A 21,384-nucleotide genomic window follows, 5' to 3' on the forward strand; every position below is an offset into this window, starting at 1 on the left:
GTGGAGGGAGAGTATAGACAGTGTCACATACCAGCCCCTTTGCCCTCATCTCTGTGGCTCCCTCCCCATTTGATAGACCCTCACCAGCTGGCTCCTTTAAATTCCAGTTGGTCTTTTAATCTACGGTTTGTTTTTGTTTCTGTTTTTACCATAGCCTGTGGCCCAGGGCAGATGAATCTGTTCCCAACATCCCTTAGTACTATTCTGACCTGCTGCAATTTGCAGCCTTGGGGTGGAGGTTCCCCGTGTGACATTGTCTCTGTCTCTCCTACTGTTCTCCATGAGGTCTTTCCACCTTTGCTCTTCCGCAGCTGTATAGTGAGCCCTCAGCTCTTCAGGAGAAACTGCTCTCTATGTAGGTAAAGACTCAATGTGTCCACAGAGGTGCTGAGTTCAGGATCTACCCATGTCATCATCTTGGACCCTCCTCTAATGCTGTGTGTATTTTGAGCTGCTGTCTCCTGCAGTTAAGAAATCAAGGTAATTCCCCAAGTATACTAAAGTATTGGACAGTTGTATATTTTGCTACATCATATTAATCTCTAATAACATCATAAATTTGTTTACTTAGCCTTGCCAGCCCGAGTGATGACACGCAATTGATCTTTGTCTGACAGAGCCTGAAACACTGGCTCAAGACAGCACACGGATGCAACTGCGGAAAAAGCATTTGGGGTTAAACATGCCAGGTGTGGGCCAGGCAGATGGCATAGCAGCGGTGCCTTGTGTTGTCATGCACATAATCTGATTTTCTGAAATGACCTCGAGACACCAATTTGCTCTGCTCGATATCAGGTGTGCTGTGAGGAGCCCAGTCTCTGGGGAAGGCTCGCACCACTTTTCAGCACTTCTCATCTGTGGGCTAATGGACAGCACTCTCATTGGAAATGGCACCGTTTGCTCTTCGAACAGGAAAAAATTGTTAAAATGCTGGTAGCTTTCGCAGGCAGCAGGTGTGGCAGTAGATCCTGAATAGATAATTGGAAAGATTTTTTTTTTTTTTTTTTTTTAGTTGCAACTTTGGCACCCTGCAGTAAATAAACAATAATACCATTAGGAGTTCCTACAATGCATAAGGATTTAGTTTAATTTTCGTTTGAACAATTATCGATATCCTCCACCTTTCTTTTCTTTTACTTTTCTTTTCTTTCCTTTTTTTTTCCTTTTCTCTCTTTCCCTCTCTCTTTCCCTCTTTCTTTCTTTCCTCTCTCTCCTTTTCTTCCATCTTGTTTTCTAAACGTTGTTTGCTCTTTTTCCATATTAATCCTTTAAAAAATTAAATTGTGCAGTGATATACCACAGCATTATTTTCTGTTCAGTGAATGATAGTAATAATAATGACTTTTGTCTTTATTTCTGGTGAACTTCCTGTGAATTTTAATAGGACAGGTTGTATGAGAAAGATTTCTACTTTTCTCTTACTTCAGAAAACTGAGGGAACCAGATGCTGGAGCTGTCTAATTTTAATGACCCAAAGACAAAGGATTTTGCAAAGTACCAGAAATTCACTTAGGAAACCCAGAACAACTTTTCCAATTTGTCTTAAGTACATTTCTAGATTTTGCTTAAAAAATCCGATATCATGAAACTTTTAGCCAAAACTATACTTCTGCATCCTAAACCTAGTAGATAGAGAACCTCATTTCCTTCTCTGGATTTATGAGATACTAAAAGCACATTATTTTATTGGTTGTCAAACATTTAATAGTTCAAACAATTACTTTCAGTCCTGGGAATTACTGATATGTTGGTAAAGATTTTAAGTATTTAACAACTTGGCTTGCTAATATGAAGATGAGACTTTATTATTAGTGGAAATTTTCCTTAATCCTAGATCTTAAAGTATAGAATTTTAAACATAAATATATAAATAAGGATGGACTCAATAGTTTTAAATTATTGGCTCTGACAATAGAGGACAGTAGTTGCCCTGAGATCCCTAGACAACCCATATACTTTAGAGATCTCTGGGTGTAGAATATTGTTTTGATTTATCATAAAATCATCCTAATTTCCTAGAAAAAAAATCTACTTTAAATATTTGACATTTTTTACTTGATGATGTGCGTGGGGAAGCACTGCTTTGCCCACAAGTGGGATATGATGTTCATTTCTATCTCTTAATTTCTCTGTCTTAATTGGGAAATTGACACCTTGGAATATATTCAAAGGAAAAGACTGGGGTCATGAAAAAGCTGGGAAAAGTTAGTATCTGAAGAATGCCTGAAGGGCGTAGGTATTTAGCAGGAAGTCAAGGGCTGGGGGCAAAGCATATAGGCTTTCAGGTATTAAAGGACAAGCCATGAGGAAAAGATGTTAATCTTAGAATGGCCCTGAAAGACAAACTTATCCTAAAGATTAGAATTGAGAGAGAGAGAGACAGTCTTTAGTTCAGTAAAATAATGAAGTTACTGATTCTTAGGACTACCACAAGTAGTGTGTGCTCTAACACTAAGTAGTCTCGTTCACTGTTACTGAAATTCCCTAATTCGCGACGGGAACCATTGCTGGAGGGAGTGGGAACCTGGGACCAGATCACCTTGAATTCCCTTTTCCAAGTCTGGATTCTGTTCTTCTAGGTGAATCTGTGCACGGCTTTTATCTTTGCATACACTTGTGTTTCGATACCCACTCCCGATACTGTGGCTCCTGGTCCAGGCTTGCACTCTTCTAGTAGACACTGCTCTCGACTCCTCTGTCCCCAGAGTTGATTCCACGGGCTGATTCATCTCCATCCCATGGAATTATTTATTTCTCCATGCTTCAAGTCTGGGGGTGGGACTGGAGAAAAGCTAAAGTCAACGCTTCTTGAAAAGTGTTCGGGATGAGAATGTTCCTTTTGAAAAACTGAGACGGTCTTAAGGAGTAGACAAGTTGCACGTGTGTCGTCTAAAATTACATCACACCAGCCAATGGCACACTATTAAATGCATCTAAATTCCCTGCCTTCTTTTTCAGAATCTGTTTACAAAATGATTCCTAAACACAGATGGAGCCTTTTCTGCCTGCACATATTAATTTGTGTTTTTATTTAGGCACTTCTGATCTTTGTGATGTTTGGTCCTTTAGCCTGGCACCAAGTCATTTTTTATGCATGTCCTGTGGAAAGGTGGTCGTTGCCCTGCAGTCCGCCTCGCAAATCCCTGACACACATGCATGCATTTTTTATTGTTCTCACATGTTGCTTAACAGCCTGCGTGATTACCGCTTTATAGCACGGCAGATGGGGTTCTTGCATAGCGGTGAAACAGATGAGATGCTCAAATCGATTGTTTTATCAACAATCAGTTGCAGATAAAAATCATTTTAATGAGAGAAATTAATGGTGTTTGCAAACATGATGTTAATTAAAGAACATTGCTTAGGCGGGTGTTTTGTTTTTTTTTTTTCTGCCTCTGTTTTTTTTTTTTTTTTCTACGCACAATTTTTTGTTACCCATGACATCTTTCATTATTGACTCATGCCCCAAAGAAAAGGCGATTAAAATCTGCTTTTGTTTGATGTAGCTTTTATTGAAGAAAGAAATAGATCTTTCTGAAGCTTCCTGGTGAGATGAAAGTCTAATTATCTCCACAAATGAAAGGAAAAGCTTTAATTAGGCCTGTGCTGAATCCGCGCACTGTGAATTTGTGCATTGTGATGGATGGAGCCTGCATCTCCTCCGTGGCTGCCGCTGATATAATGAAGGAAGAGGAGAGGTAGCCCGCTCCCAGGATTCAGCTGGCAGAGCGGGTCGGAGGCACACCTGGGTTGTGAGCCAGTGCCCAGAGCAGCTGCCACAGGCCATGTTTCAGTGCAGGGCACTGGGCTGTTTTAAGGTCTCCCTCTGAGCTTTGATCTCTTTTCAGACAGCAGGGGTCCTAACAAATCAAGCTTTTCATGTTTCACTCAGTTTCGCTCTCTTTTGCTTCGCCATTCACTCTGGAACTCCAAAGAGGATGGAGAGAATATTGTCTTTTTCTGAAGCAATTAATGATCAGCAGCTGACATGATTGAAGTGGGTCTTATGCCTTACAAGCAGGATTTTAAGGTGGACTATAGGGAGGAGGCCGGGGGAAAGGGATGAATTATTTATGTAACTTTGTCGTCCGTTTACTTTGCCGGGTGTGAATTTCGCTCCCCGGTTGGGTCTAAGGCTGAAAACGTCGCTACGCTTCGGGAAGGGCGCTGAAATGTCCACTTGGGTATGGTTGGGGGGCGGGGGGGGGGACATTGTGCGATTGTGCGTTCTTTTAAACTCCTGGTCGTCCTACGGGGTCATTAGCTAAAAATCCCCAGGATGGTCAGATCCCTTCTGTTGTCCCACTTTTGCCCGGGTGAATGCGGTTTCGTCTGTTTTCATGTTGTCCCTCCCGTTGATGCCCGGAAGGTCAAACCCCTACTTGTTCTCTTGTTGCTTGCTCTTAATTTATTCTTTTCAGTGAATCCAAAAGCACTTCTGACATCAAGTGATGATTAGGATTATTTCAAATGCTTTTTTTTTTTTTTTTTCTGACCACAATTCACAAAGAAGTTAGATGGAAGAACTTGAACAAAATTGAGCAGCATGTATGTGGAATTTGACTTCCCCTTACTGCCCGCCCTTCTTGGGTTAGGAATTCCTATTTTGAAAGAATGATGAATATGTTTCCAAGGTTAAAAAAAAAAAATTAAGCTGTCAACCCTAAATCACAGGAAAAAGGAAATTATGTGTAGAACATGGTGCTTCCAAAAACTCTACAAGGGAGGGTGAACTGATAGGTAACTTTGTGATCTAAAGAAAAAATAACTAGATTAGGCAGTCCTTTTTCTATTTTATAGAGGTCAAAATTGGGCAATAAAGTTGTTCAGTAAATGGAATATGGTTGAATTACCAAGGTAGGGTCTGGCTTGTTCTGTGGGATGGAAAATTTGAAAGGCGTGCTTTCTTGAGCGGTGTTTGTCCCTTTCCTAAGATTATGAAGTTTAGTCTCTGTGGCCACAGTGTAATTTTTCTTAAACACTTTTGGTAATTGTTAGATCTCTTTGTAACCGTTTGTACCACGCCCCCCACTTCCTCCTTGGTCCCGGTTTTCCTCCTTTAGAGAAAGCTTGATAGCCTCTGTGTTTTGTCTTAGGGTATGATCGCGGCTGTTTATAGATGTCATCCACAACACTGACCTTCTCGCAAGTGGCTGGTACCCAGCAGGAGGGCCTTATTAAGGTCACAATAAGGAATCAGAGGGCTGGAAACAAAACTTGACAGCTGCCTTGCTCTCATTCCTTACTGAAATGATGTCAGTTATGTTCAAAACAGCACAGAGGGAGGAAGGAATTTACAGAGGTGCTAAGGGTGACAGATGATGTGAATTAGGGAAGAGGAGATGAAATCCAACAGTTCAGTCCACAGCCACAAAAGTGCCCAGACCGTCCTCCTGAAATCAGATGCATAGGGAAGGGTGGGAACCTTCGTAACTCTGTAATTTATTTCAGTGGAAGAGCGCATCAGAGTTAGATAGTAAAATACAGCTAAAACTGAGAGAACAGATGCGAGCAAACCCCCTAATTAAATGCTCACTTTCCTCCTTTCAAGCTTTATCTGCGTCAACATTCAATTTCAGTCTTTGGAGCTCAGCACATCTCCTCCATATGTGAGTTCAGTACTGATATAAATGTCTTCCGTGGGAGTGTGTACAATGCTTATTACGGGAAGTGGAAACAGTGACACGGTGGCCTCAAGGAACAACAAAGACTCTCCAAAGTTAGACGATGTTTATTGGTAGTTAACTTTCACAGCAGAAATTATTTTAAGTTGAGTTACCCCGCCCCCCCCCCCCGTTTACAATCAGTGGGATCTTTAAGGTCCTTTAAAGCGAAAGCCATGACATTGATCCTTGAAAAAGGAGGAAGAATAATCCGAGTACAAAAAGGGTGGGGAGAGAAGTAAGCCTTTTGGAGATTTCCCTACTTTCTCCAGAGCTAGCTATAACTTTTTGCTTGGTTCAGCTCTAATTCTCCAAAGGGGTAAAAGTGTCTTGTAATAACAGCCCCAAAATAAATACTTCTTGGGGCGCCTGGGTGGCTCTGTCGATTGAGCATCTGCCCTCGGCTTGGGTCACGATGCCGGGGTCCCTGGAATCGAGCCCCTTGTTGGGCTCCTTGCTCAGCAGGGAGCCTGCTTCTCCCTCTCCCACTCCCCCTGCTTGTATTCCCTCTCTCATGATCTATCTGTCAAATAAATCTTTTTTAAAAAAGTAAATAAATACTTCTTATGAAACAAATAAAACCTATTAAAGTTAGGTAAATGATCACTTAGTAAACAAGGTATGAGTTGACTACACATTGAGTATTCAAATAAGCATTCAATAAATTAATAATCACATTGGAAAAAGGCAAGTAAATAAGTAAATAAATGTGTATGTAAACGGTTCCAGAATTTAAACATATCTGAGTAAAATACCCAAAGGAAGGTTCATATAATACTCTGGAAGTGAGGAGACAGAATTTCTGTGTTTAGAGAGGTTGTGACAGGGGCAGCTGGGTGACTCAGTTAAGCATCTGACTCTTGATCTCAGCTCAGGTCTTAAACAAAAATTAAATAAATGAAGACTTTGTTATGAGCCCTCCCCCACCAAAAAAAAAAAAAGAAAAGTGTGATTCACTGGAGGATGAAGGCTAGAGGAGGAGAGAGCGTTTGTCCTGGCTTCCACTTGGTGAGCACTTTCTGCCCGGTCCATGCTCCGTTCCAGGGCTTGGCTGTGTTCCGGAGCCCTCGGGGTCTCTAGCTCTCTGGGTCCCATTTGGCAAGTTCTCTGTGCCTTTATTTTCTTACCTAGGAAAGGGGATTCCAAAATGCCTGGCATCTATGGTGGCTGCTGTGAGGTTTACGCATCGTAACCACTATTTCCGTGTAAGTTTCTGTATGATATTCATCAGAATAGTTGTTGCTCTTGTGACTTACGTTGAGTCTGTGAGGTCATCCTCCCCTCCCTGTGAAGACTGTTCCCTAAACAGAGGTGCTGCTTTCTCTTTGATTCTGGAATGAGAAGGAACCAGTGAGTACAAGACATCTGCAGAAGGACCAGCCTGGGAACTGTTGCAGGAATGGGGTGCCAGGGGACTCCAAAGCCAAGGAAGGTCAAACATGCCAGGAGTGGTCCCCAGTAGCAGGAGATCGCCAGCACTGGAAGAGGAATTCAGAAGGAAAGATAGAGACAGCACTGGCCTGAACACCAGGTGCTGCCCGGCTGTATTCTAAGTACTGATCCATGTGTCTCCAAGAGTGTGCTTTGGGGTACCAAGTATCACACCTGGTCCAGAACCCTTCAGTGAACTCTCTACCATCTTTGGGGTGGAGTTCAAAGTGTTCAGCACAGCTCTGCATCGTCCTCCCTGGAATCTTGTCTCCCGCTTCCCCACTATTTTTCTTTTTAAGATTTTAATCCTTAAAATTTATTTTAAAGATATTTTAAAGATTTTATTTATTTGACAGACAGAGGTCACAAGTAGGCAGAGAGGCAGGCAGAGAGAGAGAGGGAGAAGCAGGCTCCCTGCCAAGCAGAGAGCCCGACGTAGGGCTCGATCCCAGGACCCTGAGATCAAGACCTGAGCTGAAGGTAGAGGCTTAACCCACTCAGCCACCCGGGCACCCCTTCCCCACCATTTTTTATGGCTCACTGCTTGCCGTCAGGAGGCCGGTGTCCCAGCCACCCAGCCTCTACTTCAGACATGGCTTGTCCTTCAGGGTCTCCTCCTCCAGGCTGCCAGCCTTCCCCGTAATATCTCTGCCATGACTTTATTCTGTATCATTGTGTTCTGTTTGCCTAATGCCTCTCTTGGAGAAGACGTGTTCCCTAAAGCCCTAGGACTGTATCATTTTCCTCTACATTCCCCAGTCATAGTACAATAGCTTGCAGGTGACAGAAAGAAAAACATAAGCCTTTGTTTCCTTAATAAAATAGCACGCAGGAGTGAAGAAAGTTGTGGAATTGGTAGATTTTTCTATCACAGAAAGTGTGTGTATACGAATTGTTCTAATTCAGACCTTCCTGCTGTCTGTTGGTTGAGTGTGGTTTCCTCCCTTACATTTTAAATATGAAGGTTCATTTCTTTATAGGAAAAGCTCAGTGCTTATAAACATCTAAATTTGACTTCTTGGCTAACCCATTTATCACCCAGGCTCCCGGACTTCCACCTACATTCAACATCAGGACATATTTCTGCTGCGATGTCTACGAACCAGGTTGTCTATTGCACTTAAAAGTGTTTTTATAGGAAACAACCAAACATAAATAATAAATAGAGAAGTACATTTTACTCTTCCATCACAGTATTAATTTGCCCTCCAGTTCCTATGTAATGCACGAGGTGCACAAGTCTAGACTCATTTAGATTAGAAATCGCAGAGAATGTGGATCAGACACATATTTATCATCTTGATTTATTAAGGAGCAGCTGTAGAATGATACTAATTAAGTGTCTGTGCTTTCTTTTTGAGACTATAATTGTTTTTGGAACAAGCAGAAATATAAGGAAACAAATAGGCAGGGTTATTTGAATACATCAAGGCTCTGTTGTAAAGATGAGGTTCCCTTACATTTTCCTGAAACTTACATAGTTAAGAAGGATATTCCCATGGTTCCGTAAAAAGTTACATAGGGTAGGCACTCTGCTCAAACATTTTTGTGGTATTATTGATACCATTTGTACCATTTTGAATCATTAGATCTTGAGTGTCTTCAACCTGCTAAGCTCTGGGCTTGGTTTGCTGAGCTCCTATTGCCATAATTAGTTTTAATCGAAGTGGTTTAAATATTACATGCAGGGGTAAAGTACACGTACCGTATGCTTGGAAAATATTGTTGTTCTTCAGACTTTCTGTAGAAATTATATATTCTGCCTTTATAGCTAGAAGCAGAGCAATAGTAGCTTCTTTGTTTCTTTGTTTGTTTGTTTGTTTTCTTAAGAGTAAGCAGATGCCCTCAGATGTTAAGGTCAGTTTCTCGATTAAGACTACCTAGAAAACTCAGCTAAAAGTAAATGTATTTCTTTGCATTAGTTATGCAATAACATACCCATAAAGTGAGAGAGTCATTCTAGTAAGTTAATAGTAGGTAAGTCTTATGTAAGAGGGGAAGAATAGGAGAGCTTTTCATTGAAAACTTCTGGCCTAATAAAGAAATAAAACAAATAACCCCAAATCGCAATAACATACCCATAAAGTGAGAGAGTCATTCTAGTAAGTTAATAGTAGGTAAGTCTTATGTAAGAGGGGAAGAATAGGAGAGCTTTTCATTGAAAACTTCTGGCCTAATAAAGAAATAAAACAAATAACCCCAAATCCCTGCTTCCACATGACCCGCAAAACGATTTCTTTAAAAAGTTTAAATAAAAAGAAAATTTCACATAACTATAAAATATATAGGCTTTAGTATATATTCCCTGCATCTTATCCTCTTGTTTGCTTGCTTGTTCCTATAATTGTTCCTAATTAAAGGTCATGCTGTTTAAGTATCTCATGAGTAAAAGAACCCACAAACTAGCCACAAAAGGCAGGCCAGCTCTTAGTGAGTGGACTGTCCAGACCACAGCTTTAGATGTTTTCTTCTTTCATTCCCTGCTCTTTCCTCATAGAGAATATTGCAAAGCTGACTTTTAAAAAAGTTTATTGGAAAATAATTTTCAGCATCAACTGAGAGATTTATATAAATATTTAAAAACAAATGGAATAAAGAAGGTACACCAGCAGTAATCCTGCCAACCTACAGCAAATAATATGTTCTTCAGCTGCAAAATGAACAAAGAAATCACAATTTGGGAAAACAGTAAACACTATTATTACTTTAGAAACTTGACCCAGATCAGGTTCTTGAAAATGAGGGTTTGACTCTCATTTTCAACTTAGACCTTTCCTGTATGTTCGGTGAGGGTATAGGATTTGTAATTCCATTTTTGAAGTGGTAGTAGCAGTGATTTTATTTTTTTAATTTTAAGCTTTGGTTCACTAACTTATTCTGTGCCTCCCTTCTTAGCATCATCTTAAAATTTCCAGGTTTAGAGGAAAGGTTGTCATATATTCAGACATTTGACTTCTCTCTTCAGGTCAGGCTAATCTGTACTTTTGCTATAAATTTTCCTATAGAAAAAAACATGAAATAAAATTAGTAGCAAATGGTTATATTTTTTCCCCTGGTGGGGGAGGTAAGACAAATGTTCTATCTAGAGAATAGTTTTACATTAGATTATTTGGCTTTGCTGAGATTTGTGAAAAGACAATGTTTTTGAAGTTGTATAAAGTGTAACACTTCTAGACCCGTCAAGGACCTTGTTGAGTCAGGATGAGGGGTGTGTTGGGGATGAGATGGGGGCTTCTGGCCACATCTGTCCTCTCTGGGTTGTTAGCTATGGCTGTCCTTGGTGGGAAGGGAATCCTCAGTTGTGTCACTATCTGTAGCAAAATCCAGGAAAGCCAAAAAAAACAACCAAACAAAAATCTTTCTAGAAAGGCAAACCCTGTACTTCACAATATTGATTGAAGGTAATGTATACTTAGTATTCTGACATTTACTAGTGCAAAGCCTGGGGTCTGGAAGACGCTAGAGAAAGATGAGAAACGAATGTTGAATGGACATTCTAGGCAACTCACTGGACATTTCCTATACATGATGGGACTGCTTTGGAAAGATCTGTCTTGGTTATTCCCAGTTTACAGACGAGATAACTGAGGCCAAGAGAAGTGAAGTGAATCCCCCCATGGACACACACCAGAGTTAATAAGTGGCCAAGGCAGGGATGACATCTAAGCCAGCTTTCCCTTAAAACCAACACGTGGTTTTAAGCATGGCACTTTTATATGCATAACCGCATACAAACATCTTTATATAATATTCTCTGGGGCTCAGATGTAAAGTTCCAGTTCTCTTTTACTAAAGCGCGTGAGAATTTTTAGCTGAAAATGAATAGGGACTTGCCTCTCTTCTCTTCTGGCCTGCACTTTTCTAATTCCATAGGTCCCACTCTGCTGTTTTTTTTTTTTTTTTTTTTTTTTGCTCTAGTCATTCCAGCTGGGTTGGGCTGGGCTGGAACTGTTCCTCTTGTGTGAGAGTTTCTAGCACTGACCGCACACCATTGCCCTTACTTGCTCAGTGCCTACCCTTGAAGTGGAAAGTTTCTATCAAGTGTATTTCTAGGGCTCTTCTCCACTATGCTTTGCAAAGGTCTATCTGTAACAACCCAAGAATGGTCTCTGTAGACACTGTCTCTTTCCCAGCGCATTGCTGTCTCTGTGTTTGCTGTCTCTGTGTTATGCCCCATTATCAGTGAAGTCCCTCCAGAAATAGTGAAAAGGGGCTTTTTTGCAGGCACGATGCAATTGTGATTAGAGTTGAAAACAGATATTGTCAATCCACTCTTTAAAGTATGAAAGGCATGAGACTTCTCCTATGAGACCGTGAAATAGCCCTTGCAGTAACTCAGTGTTTGTGCACATCTCTGATTCCCTCTTCCGCTTTGTTTGCAGCCACATGATAAGAAATTGTCCTAAATCTCGTAAAGGATGTACCGTGATTCAGGGAACAGTTTCAGAGTTCCTTTTTCCTGTTCTTTCTCTGCACCACTGGAGGCTCCCATTCTCCACAAGCAAGGCTGATCATGAGCTGGCGGGCTTAAAAAGACAAATTCTGAAAACTGATCCATGCTACAGTCTCCTGGAGAACAGTAATCAAGTCCCAGGGCAAAAACAGAGCAGGTTGGACCCCAGGCAGCCTGAACTTTGGGGTTTCTCGTTTTAGCCTGCAGAAAACCTAGTTACTCCTGGATCCTAAGGAGATAACCAACCCTCCTTAGATTGAATAGACCATCCCCCTGCCTGCCTCTGAGTGTGTCCAGGATTTCCAGGTGTCTTCGCACTCCTGAAGCTCTCTTAAGAGCTTCTGTTTGGAGATTCCATGTCTGGGTAGGACAAGGGTGAAGTGAATGAGGCACTCATCCCAGGCACAGAACTTAAGGGGCACCCACAAAAGTTAATAATCAGAATAAATGGTATCTGAAGGCGATAGTTTCAAAAATCAAAATTTGTACAATAACCTGTGGTAAGCAAAGGTTCGAGATTTTAAATTAACCCAGACTCAACATTCCTAATCATTTCTTTGTTTTTCCTAAGGCCCCAGTAGAGTGGTAGCCCCATGTTGCTCCACAGCAATGCAGAACTGGAATTTCATCTCATGGGGAACAAGGGTATAGACTGAACAGCCAGCCACACGCTTGGTCACGAACCCCTAAGTAAGAATACGGATATGTGCAGGCCTCTTACTGTGCTCCATCTTATATGTGTTCCATTTGACACATTGAAGTAGGTTGTTCTGTGTTCTCTATTTTATATATAAGGAAACTAAGGCTTGGACCCACCAAATAAGGGGCAGAAGGATTCAAATGCCTGCGGCCTGATCCCCGAGGCCCTCCACTCAAGCCCTAGTCGCTTGTGCACCAACTTGCCATTCATTCGTGTCAGCCACCTAAAAATCCCGGGTGTGTCCTCTGCTTTGCACACTGTAATCTAACAGCCGGTGAGCGGCAGTTATATTATTAACAAATAGAACTGGATGGAAACTAGGAAGTTGGAGAGAACTAAAAATGATCTTAGAGCCCATAAGAGAGAGAGGAAGACAAACTTGATCTTGAACCAGATAATTACACCCTTTCAACTCATGACAAGTCATTTATTTATTTATTTATTTATTTAAATTTTTGAGGGATTCAAATTATTTTGCTCAGTTTTCAGCCTCTGGAATCACATACAAAGTGTCCACATATTTCTGAATCATGTGTCTTTTCTAAATAAGCTATCGGGAAAGGAGACGCCCCCCCCAGGGTCTGTAGAATAGGTACCCGTACGTTGGTCTAGAAGGCAGGGGCACACAGGGATTGTGTTAAGCATGAAAACAGCATAGAAATTCATGTCAGCCCCTCACAGCAAGGCTATGCCCCTACAAAATGCTTTTGTTACCCATTATTACAGAAATGCTACAGAACTCAAGATACTAACCACTGCCCCCCCCCCAGAAAGCTTTCTTTACACACACACGTCTATTGTAGGGTTTACTCCCCTAGCACATTCCAGTTGCCTGACAATTGGTTTGTTCCTTTATTTTCTAATAACCAGAGTGTTTTTTCCACTTCACAACTATTTCATAATAGTGCTGATGTCTAAACCGTAGGGAAAACCTGAATGGCTTGCCTACGCTATCCTGCGTACTAAATTTTCTACCACACGGGACTTTCCAAGTGATAATGGAATAATTTTCGACTTTTATCAAACGTGTTTTTGCATTTTGATTTTCCTTTTCAGTTAGAACAATATTTCAGTGTGGATTTCAGACTTTACCTAAGGAGCAAGCATTGGCTATTTTGCCATTTTTAATTAAGTTCTTTCCAGCATGCTCAGGTGTAGTCATTCAAAGCTATCCATCACACCCAAGCACATCAGGAGGAGGGTTTAACATGTGTTGAGTAGTAATCTGGCTGTATTTGTGTTCATCTGTTCATCAAGGAAAAAAAAAAAAAAACAGTCAATTTAAGGCAACATGGGAGTGGCAATCCTTGTCTTTAAGGCAACTGTTGTATAATTGACCTCCTTTAGCATTTAATTTCTCAAGCCTCTAGGAAGCTTAATTTTGAACATCAAAGAGGTACCTGTGGAAGAAACTGTTCCAGACTGGTGAGTAAACAAATTAGAGTTAATAGGGTCATTAGCTTTTGTGGTAAAAATTTAGACTGGGTCTTCCTCACTAACGGATGCGTAAACTGTCAGCATGTGGGTTTTTTTTTTTTTAAGCCTTTTAAAATATAATCAGATCTGGACTTTGACAAAATGTTATAGATTCTTTGCTTCATGCATTTTCCTGGTTTAAATTGGGCTTCGTTTTTGTAACATTGAAGTGTTTACGAAAATTCCTTCCTAGCCCTGTGTAATCCGTGCTGATAAATGTATTTCTGCGTGTCCATGAATTAGAGAGCTCGGCGTTTCCAGCTGCACAGCAAGAGTCAGACTCCACCATCCAGGGTGCCGGCTATGTAACAAAATGCCCGGCTCCTAATTGCCCACAGCACAATATCAACAGTGATCTGTTTAAACACAGTGAGTAATTCATGAAGATACAATGTGGGGGGGGGAGGGGCAGAATTAATAAAACAGTTTGTTTTGCATTAAACCTCAAGACTGGTGAAGGAAAGAAAAAAATAGATGTGTTTAACATAGAGGAAAAGCAAATATTTGCTAGCTTTGACAGAGGAGACTTACAGCAGCTATTTAGACGGGAAATCTGCAGCTGGGCAGGCACATCCAGTGGTAAACCACCTCCTTACTGTGAAAACTTATTGTACCAGCAGGATACGGGAAGAGAGAACAACAATGAAAGTGAAAGCTAAAAGTCAGAGAAAAATAGAGTAAGGCAGAGATCATGGGGTGCTCTATGTTTTAAAATGTGTGTTTGGGAGCGACATAATATAACTTAATTATGAATGAAGATTTTTTTTTTTCAATGCACATTTACTCTTTCCCTTCTGAAGACAGAACTCATCAAAGCATTGTAGTAGCTTTTCTGATAACTGGTACAAGTCACTTTTACAGTAAAATCGGTCTTCTTAATTCCCTTTGGTTCATCTTCTGTTATCTCCATCAAAGGAAAAATGTTTTATTTCCCATTACTGCTCGCATCAAAACAAAACACATATATAAAGATAAGAATAAAAGTGCCATAATTAATATTCCGAGTTTTTAGAGGGACACGATTGTGTTGGGTTTTATGCAGCACTCAGAGATAATGAGGGTGGGTTTTAATAATTCTGTGCTAATGGGTGATTATGTTAACATCAGTTTTATTCAGCATCAGTTGGTTTTGTAGTTACGGAATGAAGAGAGTTCATTACTTTTAAAGTCATAGAGAGTTGCCCTGTTTTGAATTGTTGTTTCCATATGGAGAAGGAGTGTTAGCCAATGAATTTCCAAGACTGGTACCTGTAGACCATAAAAGTCTAGCGCAGTAGAGGCTGGTGAGCTGACTTGAGTAAGGGAGATTTAGCAAAGCCTCTAGGACTGGAGCACAGAGTGTCTGCATGAACTCACTCAGCACATGGAAACTTTAGAATTGTCCAGTCAGAATTTCTGTCTTTGTTCCCAATATAGGTAGCAGTAAATACCCACCTGGAACTCAGGCCCGTGAGGCTCCCTAGTGACTGATGTTCCTTCTAGGTCTGGGTTGGCAAATGAAGCATTAAGCGTTTCTAAATATGGTGCTAAAACCCCAAATCCTATACTCTTTTCAAGCTTTGCCATCCTTAGGGAGATAAACTCTGAGACAAAATAAGGGCCTTAAATTTACCACTTGTAAACAGCCTTGTCATGTCATGTGGGACTGACACTGACCGCGCCGGCAACAGTCAGAACATGCTGATGTGCTTTCTTTACTGGATTTATAGCCCAAGGTTTGGAATATTTCTACCCACACAACTCTGCTGTCACTCCTTCACCTTTGCACCTGTCACAGGGTACCCGGATGTATGAGTGTGTGCGTAGAAGGAGATGTGCGAGAGAGACTATTCTGTTATAGGAGTCAACAAATACCTGTGCATCCACAGCCAGCAAAACAAAAACCATCTTTTCAGTAAGAAAAAAAAAAAAAAAAAGACAAAAACAAAAAAAGGAATTCCTTAAGTGGCTGTGTCCAAAAACACCTCAAAGACTATCAGGAAATAAAAGAATGAGAGAGATTAAAAAAAAAAAAATTAATCCCGAGAGAGAAAGGAAAGGACTTCTTTCTTTTAAACAGATGGAGCTTTCTCTTTCAATATCCAACTAATGAAAATTATTTAATGGATAATGTTTGCGGTTCCAAATGCTGATGGAGACGTCCGTCAGTCCATGTTGAACACTCAACAATTTCACGACCCCCGAAGTTTCAAGCATCTGTGTCTTTTACCTAAATTAATCATGGGGCACAAATTAAAAGTAAATCATCAATCATCATTAATTATCTGTTCAACGGACGTCTGTACTTTCTTACACTTTAATCTTCATTAACATGTAGGAAAGAGAAAGCCCCGGAGGGCAGGCCACATGCCTTTGTGTGTGGCGTGTGTGTCTCTCCAGAACACTCGACCGCGCAGAAAAATTGCTCTCCTCACGCTGGGAGCCCCATACGACCAGGGCTTTTCCTCTGAAGGCTTCCCGCTAAATCCAAAGGCTCCCTCTGAGCCACCATGGGTCAGAGCAGGATGCAGATCTCGCTGAGGTCGTGCTGTTCCATCCCTGGAGCACCTTCTCCAGCACTTGAACGTGCCCTGCGAGGCCGGCCGCTCCTCCTGGAGGAGCCCGACGGCTTCTTCCTTCCTTCCTCTGTGAGGAGCTGCTCTCTGCGAGCAGCAAAAACAACTCTTAAAGAATTCCGTTCGCTTCTTTCAGTTCGCGTTCAATAGACACGGGAGTGCTGTCTGGGGTGTAGAAATGGCTCACAGTCCGGTTCCTCGAAATAGTTTACTTGTAAAGGGAGAGGGAAAATGCAAAGCGGTTTTGATGAGGCAGGTAATGAAGTCCTGGCTTGCTTTGTGTTCTTTCCTCCCCCGAAGGATCTAGATGTTCTTGGCATGGGCCATTATAACTCAATGACAAAAGATGGGATTGTCTACCACAACATCCGTCAACACGGGAACCACTTTGTCTTACATTAGCCCCGCTGCTGAGCTAGTCTCTCACTGTAAATTAGAAGCCGCCCTCTCAACAGTCCACTGGGTCCTCTGCAGCCTCCCTCCCTTATGCCATGTCAGTCATTACCAAGCAAGTATGAAATGGCCCATTTGACCCTACATCTGCCCAAGCAACCCAGTTCACGTGGGAAGAATATATTCCTCGGGCTAGCGGCTCTTTTTAAGGGGAACATATCGTTACACTTAAAATATTGGTATTTTATAATTGACATGATTTCACATCAATGAGGGTGTTTCCCCAAAATCTGAGGAGTAGTATTTAGAGCTTGAAGAAATTTTGTGCTTATACACATAGCCCAAGAACGAGATTACTTTTATTATCTGTCCTCAACCTTTTAAAATGTTCTGACATGATTAGAGTAATCCTAGGAAAATGATTCAGTTGCACCCTGATTAGTGAAGCTAATCTCCCAGAAAGAGTCTCCAACCTTTTCTCTAAACATTTTTTTCTTTTAAAAATGGTAATTAGAAAAACTGTTGCAAATGTATCTTTTCTTAGTGACAGAACCGTGAACCCAGTAAGTCTTGTTGCAGTGAACTCATATCAGAAAAACAGCCAATGGGGATAATCAGATAAATTCAGTGTGTGTTCCTCTGTGGGTGTGTAGAGGTCTCAAATCGCAATGCAGGGGTGGTTTCCTGAGCTGTTTTCCAGGGGTAAGCGAAGGAGGGAGAGAGTAAAAAGACCGGGGATAGGAACCCATCTCTGATTTGGTTGTAAATGCTGTCTTGTTGACAAATCAGTCCGTCTGCGCACTCAGAAAACGCGATTGTGCATTCTCTGTGCCTCCTCCTTCAGTTAGTTCTAGAACTTGGTTTACCCGTTCCCAAATGCCTTTGGCCTGCGACGTCTATGGCAAATTGGTAAACTAGCATGGAAACATATTTCCTTAAAGCAAGCTCTAACTGTGAGGAGAGTAAGATATTCTTCTCCCAAGGATCGGATGCCTTCACAGAGGTCCCCTACGCACCACAAAGTAGTTTTTACCTTCAAAAGTACCAGCGTCCTTTGGTGTACTGAGAGCAAAGCTACACAGGATCACGTCCTACAGGATTCAAACAGTAGCATCCAAGAGCTCAATCATCTCTGAAGAGCTTTCATTTGACAAAGAGGGAAAAGGAAACAGGTCTTTGTTGGTTTCTCTTTTTTTTAAGAAACAAAAGGCCATTCAATTCTCTTTTCCTTTTCCTCTTCGTATTACACTCCCTGAATTCGGGACATGGTTGGCTGCTGCTGCAGAAGACAAAGGTGGCCAGCTCTTTTGTTATCCGCAAAACTCTCACCTTCTTAAAATCATGCAAAATTGTCTTTAGAAAGATCCACCTGTGAAAATGTGGGTGAACAGTACTTACGGTCATTTCCAGGGTCTTGTTGGTTTTAGGAGCATGGAATTTTTTTTTTCCACTTCTGCTTTATATGAGTCCAGATGGGATGGTGACTCATAGGTTTATCGCAGGACAAGTAGAAATCACGTCATATAAATTAGTGGCTCCTTTCCCTACTGGATTTGAGAGGACAGAGTTCCATTCCAGGAAAACCTCTTTCGCAGACATGGATGCGGTTAGAATTAAGAGGCAAAGTTGACAAAGGAGCAAAACTAAACTCAATATTCTTTCCTCCTTTTGGGGATGAGGTACACGTAGTATATGACCTGATTTAACTATGAGTAAAAAGGCTATTTGATTAATCAGTTCCTAGCAGGTTTAATGCATTAAATTTACTTTTACAAAATCCAAAAGTTATTCTTATCCATACCTCTCAGTTTGACTGATTAATTATCTATGGTTCCCCAGCACATACCATGATCACAGTAATGTTCTTTGGAGATATAATCATCAAAGAGCATCCCTTGGTTAGTGTGGTACATGAGAAGGGCATAAATAATGAAACAGAACAGGGGCCATTAATTCGTTCTGTTTTGTTTTCAGTGCTTGGAGGTCGGTTTACTAGGTAGGGGGTATTGAGTAGATGGGAAGTAGGGGTGGGAGCCGGCGAATAGGGTTTGTGTATCAGAATTTTGCACTCTGCCTCTCAGCCAGTCCTTCTCTTTGGGCCATGAGCCCTGGAGCTCTGGCAAGCCTTGAGGGCTTAGAAGTTCTTAGTTTGGCTTACCAAGCTTTGAGTACTCCTGAGGCACGGAATTCTCATTTGGGGCTAAATATGTGCTTATTCAACATCAGATGATTAGAAGAAAGTGCTTGGCTCTGATTTACATGGTTTACATTTTAACCCATTGTGTAATGAAGATTTTAAGCAGTTGTTTTTTTTTAAATTTAAAAAGTTGGCATGCTATTGCTAATTAAGGATAAGAACAGAGGAGGAAAGCAAAGCTTTTAAAACCTGTGTGCCCTTTCTTTTGATGGGTTTGAAGTGCTGTTCGCTGAGTTCACTTGGTGCCTCTACTGTGCATCCTTCTTCCCAAATACTCCTGTTGTATAACATTGACATCAATAAATTCTGACAGTTTCATTCTTGGTAATATCCCTTTTCCTATTTACATCTTTTCCTGTGTGTGTGTGTGTGTGTGTGTGTGTGTGTGTGTGTGTGTGTGTGTTTTTCCAGGACATGAATGTTTCCCCTATATAGGTATTTTAGAACAACATGATGGTTGGCCAGTTATTGAATACTGATCTTCTCTCAAATGCAGTAGTCAAGGGCTGTGGCCTGGCAGGTGTTTTTACTGTCTGCTAATGGGAGCAGCTGGGTTAGTGCCCTCAGGCAGAACTGAACCATGCACAGGGCCACTCCTCACATCTCCCTGTGGGTAATTAAGTGGTGTAGTGCTTCAGCCTGCTAAGGAAACGTCAGCCTTAGTCCTGCGTTAATTTTTTTCCCCCCCCCCCCTGGTGGAAAAGAGAATGGCACAATAAATCTTAACCAAATAATGAAAGTACAGGACATTTGGGAGAGGCATATTTTCTAAGATCTCTGCATTTAGCTTTCCTGAATCTCTGCATTTAGCTTTCTAAACCCAAATATTCAATTGTTAGCATTACTCTAACAAGCCCAGTGAACAAAGTTCAGAGAATGGAATGCTACATTGTTATTTTCCTTTGGCATAATCTTGAATTTAAGTGGTTGGTCCGTTTCCCTGGTTGAAGGAAACCATTCTTTCCACCTTCTGGGGATTAAAAAAAAAAAAAAAAAAAAAAAAACCACAACTAAGAAATCTAATCATGTTTGCTTTGTAATTTGAAAATAATTGCAAAGCAAGTAAGGGTGAGGGAACTAACCAGTTTAAAGAAATTGGTGAGTTGGTCATAAGGACCCCACGGAGTCCAAAATGTTAGATCTACCAGGTCTGACCCCATCAAATTCGTATTTGACAGGTAAAGCAGAATGTTAGTTTTTGTTTTTTAGTTTCTGTTTGTTGTTGTTTTCAGGTATAAATTCCAATTCAGTGGACTTACTTAATTTGTAGCTGAAACCAATTGGAGGTTTTACAATGTGATCCCAAAGTAAAGCTCCACTGACGAATGGGGAATGGGAACAGGTTTTGTCGGGTTGCCAGTTATTATAGGGCTTTTCTTGTCTATTCCTCTGGAGTACCCCAGGAGTAAAGGTACCCCTTGTTCTTCTGCACTTTGGGCAACAAGTACTTCTTAACAGTGATCTGAGATTTTGGTGGTGATGCCGCTGGTGGTGGTCGTGGTGTCTACCGTTGGTGGTTGGGACTTGATTAACTAAAAGATTGGTGGAGAGAAACTGAGCAAGTATTGTGGAGAGAGCAGTGTATAGGGTAACTATAGTTCATTCTCCCCCGTGTTCTTTGGAAACCCTCTTTCATACTTTCTCTCCTGTGCGTCTGTCTCTGCTTCTCTCTGTCTCTCTGTCTTTTGGGCTCAGACCTGATTCGCCTATCTGCCTCTCTGTTTCAGTGGTAGTAAGAACATACTTGTGTAATGATAATCCGGTGCCGAAATAAGCACTAAAATTAAATCCGTGGTCGATTGCTGCCTCCTTCGTAATCTGAAGACCTTCCGTGGTGATGCTCCTTGCTCCAGAGGCTTAGCTCAGGGTTCCCAAGTTCACCCTTGCTGCAACTCTTTCCTCTGACCTCTTCCGACAGCGCTGTTGGCCCAGAGAGCTCAGCTGGTGGGGCCACAGTTGCTGGGGGTTCCAGTCTACAAGATGTGTCCCTATTTCCATGAAGGTCTGTTTCATTTGGGAAAAGTGAAATGTGATTTTCCAAGTGAAAAATTCTAGAAGCGCCTGGCCAAACTGTTTTTCTAATGGCTTTGTATAAGTGGATTCGCTGTTAAGTGTTTTGTTTTATCTATCTGCAGACGAAATGGGTTAAAAAGCTGAAATATTCTGTAGAGGGCTTTTTTTTTTATTATAAAAATATAACATTGAACATTTGCAAAATAGCCGTATAGATAGAAATACGTGTGTCTTCAGAAGAAAATAATAATAAAAATATTTTTAATTCTCCCACCAAGAAAATTGCATTATACATTGTGGTACACTTGCTTGCACTCTTTTTTTTTTTTTAATGTAATATATATATATATACCTATACTAAATATTTTAGTCTATAAAGCTATTTGTAGATTATCTTCCTTTTCATTTAGCCTTAGATCATAAATACTTCTACACGAAAGTAAACTAATGGCTGAATGATATTGCATTGTGTGACTATACCACAATGTGCTGAGAATTTATTT

Source organism: Mustela putorius, unplaced genomic scaffold, assembly GCF_011764305.1.
Source record: "Mustela putorius furo isolate JIRA1106 unplaced genomic scaffold, ASM1176430v1.1 tig00003932_pilon_pilon_pilon:0A:0A, whole genome shotgun sequence".
NCBI classification, from domain to species: Eukaryota; Metazoa; Chordata; class Mammalia; order Carnivora; family Mustelidae; genus Mustela; species Mustela putorius.